Here is a 10,932-nt window from a genome sequence, read left to right on the forward strand (position 1 = left end):
AACTCAATTTCTTGCTTTAAATCTCTTAAAAGTAAGGGGCTTTTTCCTAACTGATGGTGTTTGTTATTGCTTTATAAATTCATGTATGTTTATATCTTCTCTAAATCAAGATTATGTGAATCTGATTTTTTTATGTTGGGTGCCATTCATTATCAACAAGAGATAAGATAAGTCAAAGAAGTACTTTATGGATGGCAGTATAAAAATACAAAAAAAATGTTGTATCAAAGGCATGCCATTAAACAATACAAATAAAAACTGTAAAACTGTATTGCAGCCAGCATAACTATACATGGCATTGTAAATATAAAATGAACATTTTAAAGAAAATAAATAAACAAGGAAGTACAAATGTTGCATTTAAAAATTAACTAGATAAAAAATATATAATATGTACAATAACTATTAAGGTTTTTTGAAGTATCACGGAGGAGACGGGCCACGTCGGCTGCCCAGTCATGGTGCCGTTCCTGCTGGGCCCGATCCTCTCCTCCTCGTTTCCTCTTGCCTGGGTGACAATAAGATAATAATTAGCAATAAGGAAAAAACACAGGACAGGTACAGGTCACACAAGGATATAAGAATAACATGTATAAACAGAACAACAGTAAGGTGAACTAAAGAAAGTTCTGGCCCTAGATGTTTACAATGATTGTGAAAGTGAATTACATTATGTCCAGCCTGTTGATAATGAATATAAATATATGTATATGATAGGATGTCACACACAACTGTACTAGCTGCTTACTAGCTAAGACTTTACTTGTAACAGAGCATTTCCACACAGTGGTATAGCTTATTTTAATTACTGACGATGGATGATCCACGGTTTAAAAAAACAAAACACAATTCCAGTCGTTTTGCCATTTCTATTTCTTACCTAGAACCACACGCTGCGGTGTCGTGATGGCACTCGGTGTTGGTGGTTGAGTTGGTGTCGATTCTTCGGCTGGGGTCCGTTCTGGATTCAATGACGATGTGGACGGAACACTGCCATCAACCGTTGTTCGGGAATGTTCCTCCTCACGAGTCCCAATGTAATCATCTAGAACAGCAAAATTCCACAAACTACTGCAGCACAATACTAAATAGCAACAACAACTATAGAAAAGAAAAACTGAACGTAAACAATGGCACATATGGTGTTAGCAAACAATAGCTCTAGCTAAGGCTATCTGCCTTAGCTAGCTATGTAGCTCTTCGGGGCTCCATAAAAGCATGGGTTGTCGAACATTAATGTAAGGATAAAATAGACTTCTTTGTTAGAAGTGAGCGTACCTTGCAGGGACTCCAGTAAAGCCGTTGCCGTTTTCCCTACATTGCAGGAAAGTCCTCGAAAATCCGCGTTCGGACATCTGTGCAGAGAAATCCTGGAACACTTTCACATTTCGCGTTGTTCCGTCGAGCTCCCGCTGGATTTGATCATCCCCAATGATATTAAGGAACGTCGTCACCTCCTTGGTCGACCACGGTGTGCTTTTCTTCGACGTTGCCATTTTTGTAGCTCCTCCGTTTACAAAATGCTGCAAGCTTGCTTCTAGATCTATATGCGATGCTAGGGATGATCTTGCGCGCGATCTTGTGACGATTCTCTCTGACCAATCAGCAGTCGAGTGTTGATGTCACAGCCCTGGCCTGGTCTGATAGAACCACGATTTTATGGGGCCGGAAAAAGAGGGAAAAAGTACCCGCTAGCCGGTACTAGGCTATGTGGAAATGCCACCAAAAACTGGCCTGGCCGCTTGAGGACGGTTAAGGACGCTTAAACGGGGCTACCCGCTGCAGTGGAAATGCGCCATAGGTGTGAGATGACGAGAGCCTGGACCAGAACCTGCGTGGCTTTCTGGGTCAGCTGGGGACGCATCCTCCTGATGTTGTAAAGCGTGTATCTGCAGCAGCGGGTTGTAGCAGCGATGTTTGCAGTGAAGGACAGGTTGTTATCTAGGGTCACACCCAGATTCCTTGCAGTCTGAGTCGGGGAAACAACAGAGGTGCCGATGTTGATAGTCAGGTCAAGAGTGGTCAAGGTTGAGTTTGAGATGATGAGCGGACATCCACTGAGAGATGTCAGCTAAACAAGCAGAGATGCGTGCGACGACCTGGGTCTCTGAGCGGGGAAAGGACAGGATTAGGCCAACCGGCTAACTCAAACATATCCAGGTTAGGTTGAACCAGCTTCGTAGTACAGGCCCCAGATGTGTTTGTTTTGCCCTCAAACTGAAGAGACTCTTTCTCCTGGCTGGCTCACGCTGATTCGCTGCGACAGGCTGCCATTTTTATATCGCCCAATAGATGACCCTCCTCCTGTTGTTCTTACATATCTCCTGTTGTGTGTTTTGTTAAGTCTCTTTTTCCTCCTGCCGTCAATATGATGGGATCTCCCGGCATTAGGACCAGAGCAGGGGTGGGCCTACCCCTTGTAAAGTGTATTGTATTACCTTTTATCATTAAAACAGATTATTGTTTAATCCTTATCCTGGTGTTTTTGAATTCCTTCTTTTATAATCTGACCAGCTCATCAAAGGACACGTGGAGCCGAGGTGGGTTTCAGACCACTCAGACTCCAACACTGCGTTTGTGCGCTGGACTAATGCTAATAATGCTAATGCGAGCAAATAAAATGGCGGCTTCACAAAACTTTTCTGAGTGAAAGCGCCTATTACCTCAATATTTTACATAAGTACAGTACTTGAATTAATGTACTTAGTTACATTACACCACTGCCGGTGCTCTCTACTTTTTCTGTTTATCCATCCAGTTTTTGTCTCTCCCTCTGTCACAAACACCAGGGAGGAGCTCCTGAACATTCACTTTACTTTTCACACTTTTAACCAAACAGAAAGATTTTATTTGGAGGAGCAACGGCTCTCTTCACACGCTCCCTGGTACATAAGTGGGAATACATTTCAGGCACCTCTAGTGATTTTCGCTCTTCACACATCTATTTTAATCAGGAACAACTCCAACAAGTGCTTTTTACACTTCAGTCTAATGCTGGGATATATGGAGGAATGGACAGTTGTGCAGATACAGTATATTCCAACCAACTGAGAAGAAGAAGAAGAAGAAGAAGAAGAAGAAGAAGAAGAAGAAGAAGAAGAAGAAGAAGAAGAAGAAGACTTTTGCAAAAACATTTTATTTACATACGATCAATTATACATTCTTCAAATAAAGTGCTTCATTGTGCAATACAAAAAACGAATCACTTAAAATAATACATTAAAACCTATGTCTTAAAAACATATGCAAAGTGCAAATCTTCATTGATAAGAGAACACACAATATCATCATAGCACCAACGTTGTTTAAAAGCGTGCAAGTCCCCAATATGTTTATACAAACGATGCTCCAGCCAGAGTCTGGCTCTGATGTTGCACAGCCAGATTGCTTTTGATTCTTCTCCTTTCCTATTTTCTACTCTGTTTTCTTCTTAAATAAATGGCAATTTTTGCTTCGTCAGAGAGGTAATTCAGGAGCTGCCACTTTTCTTTATTTGTCTTTTTGTATGGAGCCCCCATGATAAAAAAACTCTCGGTAAAAACTATACTAAAAAAACTAAAAACCAATGTTAAAAGAGAGAAGAAACCCGTGAGTCTCTTGCACTCTGTGAAAACATGGAAAACAGTCTCTCTAAAACAGGGGTGGGGAACCTCCGGCCCCCGGGCCGTATATACTACAGTGTACTCCTTGACCTGGCGCCTACACCTCCTTGGACGCAGAAACCGCTTTTCTGCCTGGGCTGCATTTAAATCCGCACCCCTCTGCGTTGATTGTGCGTGACGTGTAGAAACAGCTGGAGAAACCAGTTCTCAGCTGACAAAGCATTTAAATAGCGGTCTCAAAAACTGGTTAATTCAGTGTACTCCCTTGACCTGGCGCCTACACCTCCTTGGACGCAGAAACCGCTTTTCTGCCTGGGCTGCATTTAAATCCGCACCCCTCTGCGTTGATTGTGCGTGACGTGTAGAAACAGCTGGAGAAACCAGTTCTCAGCTGACAAAGCATTTAAATAGCGGTCTCAAAAACTGGTTAATTCAGTGTACTCCCTTGACCTGGCGCCTACACCTCCTTGGACGCAGAAACCGCTGTAAGTAATAATCTTGTTTAATTAGACTTCTCTATTTCAGTTATTCTACTCTGTATAATTGTTCTGTAGTTGTTGTAGCTAAAAGGGCACTTTTGAGAGAATTTAAATCTCAGATCTGACCACGTGAAACTCTCACTGCCTCCAGTTTCTGCCTGGGCTGCATTTAAATCCGCACCCCTCTGCGTTGATTGTGCGTGACGTGTAGAAACAGCTGGAGAAACCAGTTCTCAGCTGACAAAGCATTTAAATAGCGGTCTCAAAAACTGGTTAATTCAGTGTACTCCTTGACCTGGCGCCTACACCTCCTTGGACGCAGAAACCGCTGTAAGTAATAATCTTGTTTAATTAGACTTCTCTATTTCAGTTATTCTACTCTGTATAATTGTTCTGTAGTTGTTGTAGCTAAAAGGACACTTTTGAGAGAATTTAAATCTCAGATCTGACCACGTGAAACTCTCACTGCCTCCAGTTTCTGCCTGGACTGCATTTAAATCCGCACCCCTCTGAGTTGTCGCCCATCAGCTGTAGAGAGTTAACTAACTAGAGGGGCGTGGCACCTTAGCTGTGAGAACTCAGCAATCAGGCGTCCATTTAGGCAGCTCTTTCTTGAGCGTCAGCGTCAGACAGCCGAAGACCGACAAAGACATTGGAGTCCTGAGGGTGGCAAAGATGAGGCAAATCCTACTCTAATTGAGCTAAGTATCACTGGTGTCTTATTCTTATTTTTCTTTTGTTTAGCTTTCTAGCCCCTCAGGCTATAATCATGTGTATTTTCTCCATTCCTGTTCATGTGTCTTCTCGCAATTATCACTGGCCCCGTGTATCTCCTAATCGCTATAACCGGCCCGCTCTCGTCTATCCCACGTGCTCCACTGAGATCCAGCATCTAGTTTCAGGCGGCCTGTGGAACTGCCAGTCAGCTGTTCCTAAGGCTGACTTCATCTCTGGCTACGCCTCCCTGCAGTCTCTGGATGTCCTTGCTCTCACTGAGACGTGGATTACTCCATCCAACACATCCACCCCAGCAGCTCTCTCCACAGCATATTCCTTCTCCCATACACCCAGACCCACTGGCAGAGGAGGTGGCACTGGTCTCCTGCTCTCTCCCAAATGGAGCTTTTCCCTCTTCAAGCTACCTAACTTCACTCCTTCCACCTTTGAATTCCATGCCGTCACAGTGACCCATCCTATACAACTGACCATTGTTGTTCTCTACCGTCCACCAGGAGCCTTGGGGGACTTCTTGGAGGAATTAGATCATCTCCTCTCACACATCCCTGAAACTGGCCCTCCCGCTGTACTTCTCGGAGACTTCAACCTCCAGATGGGGAAGATAGACGAACTAACATCTCTGTTAACCACCTTTGCTTTCTCACTATCTCCATCCCCACCAACTCATAAAGCTGGCAATGTCCTTGATCTCATAATCTCAAGGCACTGCACTACTTCTAACCTCTCTGTAAACCCGCTCCACACCTCCGATCACTTCTTCATTTCATTCTCTTTACCCCTTTCCATACATAACAAACTAATCTCTTCGCATCCTGCACTTGTCCGCCGTAACCTCCGTTCCCTCTCCCTCTCTACCTTTGCCTCCTCGGTGCTCTCAGCCCTCCCTTCCTCTGACTCGTTCCAACTCCTGCCTCCAAACTCTGCTGCAGAAACTCTCCTCTCTACTCTCTCATCCTCTCTGGACTCTCTCTGTCCTCTCACATCTCGGCAGGCTCGTCAGTCCCCTCCTGCTCCCTGGCTAAATGACGCACTGCGTGCTAATAGAACCGTCCTTAGGGCAGCAGAGCGGAAATGGTGGAAATCCAAACACCGTGACGACCTCCTAACCTATCAGGCTCTCCTCTCCTCTTTCTCTGCTTCGATCTAAAAAACTATTTTCTATCTTCTCCACCCTCCTGGACCCTCCCAAAGCCCCTTCCCCCTCCTCCCTTCTGTCAAGCGACTTTGTTAACCACTTTGAAAAAAAGGTTTACGACATTCGCTCTTCTTTTTCTGACTCACCCCTACTCACCGCCGGATCACCTGAGCCACCTTCAACCGGCACACTAACCTCCTTCTCCCCTCTCTCTCCAAGTGAGGTTCTTACCCTCATTACCTCTACCCGCCCCACCACCTGTCCTCTGGACCCTATCCCTTCAAACCTCCTTCAGACTATCGCTCCTGATATTCTACCGTTTCTCACCCATTTCATCAACACTTCTCTAACTTCTGGTCACTTTCCAAACAGTCTCAAGGAGGCGAGAGTAAACCCTCTCCTGAAGAAACCCACTCTCAACCCGTCTGACGTTATAAACTACAGGCCTGTCTCTCTCCTCCCGTTCCTGTCTAAAACACTTGAACGCGCTGTCTTTAAACAACTCTCCCGTTATCTCCATCAGAACAACCTTCTGGATCCGCACCAGTCTGGTTTCAAGGCAGGTCACTCCACAGAAACTGCTCTCATTGCTGTCACTGAGGAACTGCACACTGCTAAAGCAGCCTCCCTCTCCTCTGTCCTCATCCTGTTGGACCTGTCTGCTGCATTCGACACGGTGAACCATCAGATCCTCCTTCGCACTCTCCAAGAACTTGGAGTTTCAGGCTCTGCACTTTCCCTCCTCACCTCATTCCTCAAAGACCGCACCTACAGGGTTACTTGGAGAGGGTCTGAGTCCGACCCTTGTCAATTAACTACAGGGGTCCCTCAGGGCTCTGTTCTTGGTCCTCTCCTCTTCTCCCTGTACACAAACTCGCTCGGATCTGTCATTAGCCCGCGTGGTTTTTCATACCACTGCTACGCTGACGACACCCAATTAATTCTGTCCTTTCCCCGCTCAGAGACCCAGGTCGTCGCACGCATCTCTGCTTGTTTAGCTGACATCTCTCAGTGGATGTCCGCTCATCATCTCAAGCTCAACCTTGACAAAACTGAAGTGCTTTTCCTTCCGGGAAAAGATTGTCCCTCTCTTGACCTAACTATCAACATCGGCCCCTCTGTTGTTTCCCCGACTCAGACTGCAAGGAATCTGGGTGTGATCCTAGATAACAACCTGTCGTTTACTGCAAACATCGCTGCTATAACCCGCTGCTGCAGATACACGCTTTTCAACATCAGGAAGATACGCCCACAGCTGACCCAGAAATCGACGCAGGTTCTGGTCCAGGCCCTCGTCATCTCACGCCTAGACTACTGCAACTCCCTCCTGGCTGGTCTACCTGCATGTGCCATCCGACCTCTGCAGCTCATCCAGAATGCAGCGGCTCGTCTGGTCTTCAACCTTCCAACATTTTCCCACACCACGCCGCTCCTCCACTCCCTCCACTGGCTTCCGGTAACTGCTAGAATCCACTTCAAGACACTGGTACTTGCGTACCATGCTGCGAATGGATCTAGCCCTTCCTACATCCAGGACATGGTTAAACCGTACACCCCAGCACGTGCTCTACGCTCTGCATCAGCCAAACGGCTCGCTGCACCCTCGCTGCGAGGGGGACCCAAGTTTCCATCAGCAAAAACACGTGGGTTTGCTATCCTGGCTCCAAAATGGTGGAATGAGCTCCCCATTGACATCAGGACCGCAGAAAGCTTACACACCTTCCGGCGCAGACTGAAAACTCATCTCTTTCGACTCCACTTCGAGCGATAGAATGACTAACAAAGAACTGCTAACAGAGCACTTATATACTAATAAAGGACTGGCTTATCTAAAGCCAGTTGAGTAGCACTTGAAACGATTGGCTCTTTGAAACCTGATGTTCTTATATGATTCTGTTTTCTTCAAGGTTGTGTCTTCCTGGTCGAATGTACTTATTGTAAGTCGCTTTGGATAAAAGCGTCAGCTAAATGCAATGTAATGTAATGTAATGTATACGGCCCGCGAGACCATTTGGTGTGGCCCTCGAGGTAATTTCTAAACACACGCAAAAAAGAAAAAAATTAAAGAAATCTAGATCGAAACATAATTAAACAAGTGAGTGCCTGTTTTTCCTGGCCAAGGTCAGGGTCCTTGAACACAACACAAGCATAACGTGTCATCACGTGGTATATGTCTCGTCTGACAGCAGGGGTGCAGTGCTGACGGAGAGCCCCAGAACGCCACTCCGCTCCGGCACTTCCAAAAATGGCAGTATCCATAAGGAGCCGTACACATGCCGCAGTTTCTGCGTGGCTGTGTCTTCAGTTGAACGCCCAGTGGCGATCTGTTCATCTGACATACTGATCATACAGTCAATAACTTTGTTGTTATTAGCATCTGGTTAGCTAGCTATGCTAACGAATATAAGAAGCTTTTTCTCCAACCAGTGAGGTAAAGGCACATCTTTATATGATCATTATAGTTATACAAAAATAAGAGAATAAAGTAAACAGGTATAAAACACTAATATGACAGTAAAAAAAAGTTATTAATAAACAAGAATACAGTTTGAAAGGGGAGTGATTTGTAAAATACCTATAAAGAAAAAGAAAATCTGCTTCCAGTTCTGTTTCATCTGGGTGTTGAGAGATGTTTCCATAGATCTCCTCATGTTGCTCTCAAAGTGCACCAGATCAGAGGCGGCGCTAGGGGGTGGCTACTTGGGCTCAAGCCCCGGATGTTTTCTGAAAAGCCCCGGATGTTTCACTTAAAAAAATAAAATCCATTTTTTTTTATTTTTTTTTATAAATGTCTCGGGAGTAATGTGCAGTACCGGATTCCACCAGAGAGGCAGCCGCTGCGGGACATTAGCCTGCGTACTGCGTAGCCTTCCCTGCCCTGAAGAAGAAGTGATCCTTCCTAGTGCCTGACGAGTTTTAAGCTAATAGCCTATAAAGTTATGGATATTAGAAAGTTATTTTCATCGAAGCAGGCGCCACAAGCAGCAGCAGCAGCAGCAGCAGCAGCAGCAGCAGACAACAATGTCATCACCAGCAGTGAAGAAATGGATGATGTTTCAGGTTTGTGAATCTAATGGTGATATCTGCACTCTGGCTGACTGAGTAAGAAGTGAAAAAGAGTGATGTACTGTAACGTTAATCTTATAGCTAGTAAACCAAGTAACCAAGGCAAGGCAAGTTTATTTATATATCACCTTTCAACACAAGGCAATTCAAGGTGCTTTACAAAAATGAAAGACATTCAGACAAAGGCATTTAAAAACAGTAAAGGATAATAAAAGAAACATTAAAAGAAAAAATACATGAATACAAAGTTACAGTGCAGTTTAAGATATGAATAGTTCACACAGAAGTTCCACTTTACTGATGAACACAACAGCTCAGTTTCAATTAAAAGCAGCGACAAAAAGATAAACCACACTAAGTCAATACCCTTATATGTTAGTATGTACAGAACATGACTAACAATTATTCTAAGATGTAACGTTAACCCTTCATACCTCAGTCTACTTTTAAGACACTAAAATAACGTATTCCAATTTTTATTTTGTTTTCGCGCGTGGAATTATACCGGCTCTCGTTTCAGTACACATAACAACGGAACTGACAGGCAACGGAACTGACAGGCAACACTCTGAATCCGATTGGCTGTGACTGCATCCACTCAGAGTGCCCGATTCAGAAACGTGACTCTTACACTCTTTACGTCACAAACAAAGATGGTGGATGAGAATAGATCTATAAAACGATAAGCAATGCGCAGTGGATCGGAAGAGGACGGTGTGTCGGCGTTGTTCGATAGCGGTGCGGTATGCTAATGGAACACGCCAAACAAGCTAAATCACATCAGAAGGCATCACCCAGATTTGCCAATCACCGGAGCCCTGCAAAAGACAACAGCAGTTCAACAGCTGATCCCCGCTGTTTTTAAGAAGCCAATAGACATGAGAGCCGAGAGACCAAAATAAATAACGAAAGCTTTTGGCATATTTTTTCAACGACTTTGCGCTCTTGAAACACTTTCTTATTATTTATGATGTCATATTTTCAAGACATTGTTTTTAGTTTTACAGCTTGATGAAACCTTTTTGTTTGACATCAGCCATTATAGATACTATGGCCATCTGAGTGTGTGTGGTACTGTGTATGGTTTGTTTTTAACTGTTTAATACAGTTAATTATTCAAAATGTCAGAGTTCCTTATTTTTAAACTGAAACTTGCACTACTGTTCAAAAGTAAATAACAACAAACCTGGAATTATGCATTTGGGACTTTTTTTTTGCTTTTTCTTGTTGTACCGAACCGTACCGAACCGTGACCCCCAAACCGAGGTACGAACCGAACCGTGACTTCTGTGAACCGTTACACCGCTAGTCCCCGGTGTTCCAGGGAACTCACCAAGTGTCAGAAAACACAACCCTCTCTCTTTTCCTCCATACCCAAATCTCTAAAAACGGGGCTGCAACGGATCTGATACAGACTGATCTTGAATTATTTTCTACGTCACAGAAGTGGTGCTCCGCTTATTGGTCAATTCTCCACCTATCAGGGGAATGTGGGGTTGGGCCACGGCTGGCCATTGCGTTGGAGACGCTGTAGTACATATGCCAGGCCTGTAAGTGTCGCTGTAGTCTGTCACAAAAGCAGTGAAGAAGACTTCCCGCGCATGGTTGCCCTTCTGTTTATACTCCGCTCTGGCTCTTTTTCTCCCTCCCCGAGGCAAGCGTTTGCTCCCTCGCTGTAATTCAATGCAATCCCTCCCTCGCTGTATTTCTCTCCGGTAGTCCACCAGCAGATGACACACACCCTCCTCTCCGGCTCTTCCAAGGGACGAGGGGACCGTGCGACAAAGTTTCAGTTCGATTTTTATTTCGCCGGTCAACATGTCCGTTAAAGTTTAAATCTTCCGGACAAAATTAGAAAAGTGCCGGTCAAAGGTCTTCTTTGTTATTTATTGAGCTTTAAAACAAATGGATA

At 44.7% G+C, this 10,932-nt stretch overlaps 1 long non-coding RNA gene across 1 annotated transcript; it reads right to left on the reverse strand.

Moving 5' to 3' along the window:
- Nucleotides 1–346: 346 nt before the first annotated feature.
- Nucleotides 347–1,360, reverse strand: LOC139434373 (uncharacterized). The gene is made up of 3 exons (XR_011643721.1): nt 1,279–1,360; nt 881–1,045; nt 347–508 (listed from the first exon to the last, which is right to left on the reverse strand). It is a non-coding gene; the product is annotated as an uncharacterized lncRNA (long non-coding RNA).
- Nucleotides 1,361–10,932: the final 9,572 nt, after the last annotated feature.

Source organism: Pseudochaenichthys georgianus, chromosome 1, assembly GCF_902827115.2.
Source record: "Pseudochaenichthys georgianus chromosome 1, fPseGeo1.2, whole genome shotgun sequence".
Lineage (NCBI taxonomy): Eukaryota > Metazoa > Chordata > Actinopteri > Perciformes > Channichthyidae > Pseudochaenichthys > Pseudochaenichthys georgianus.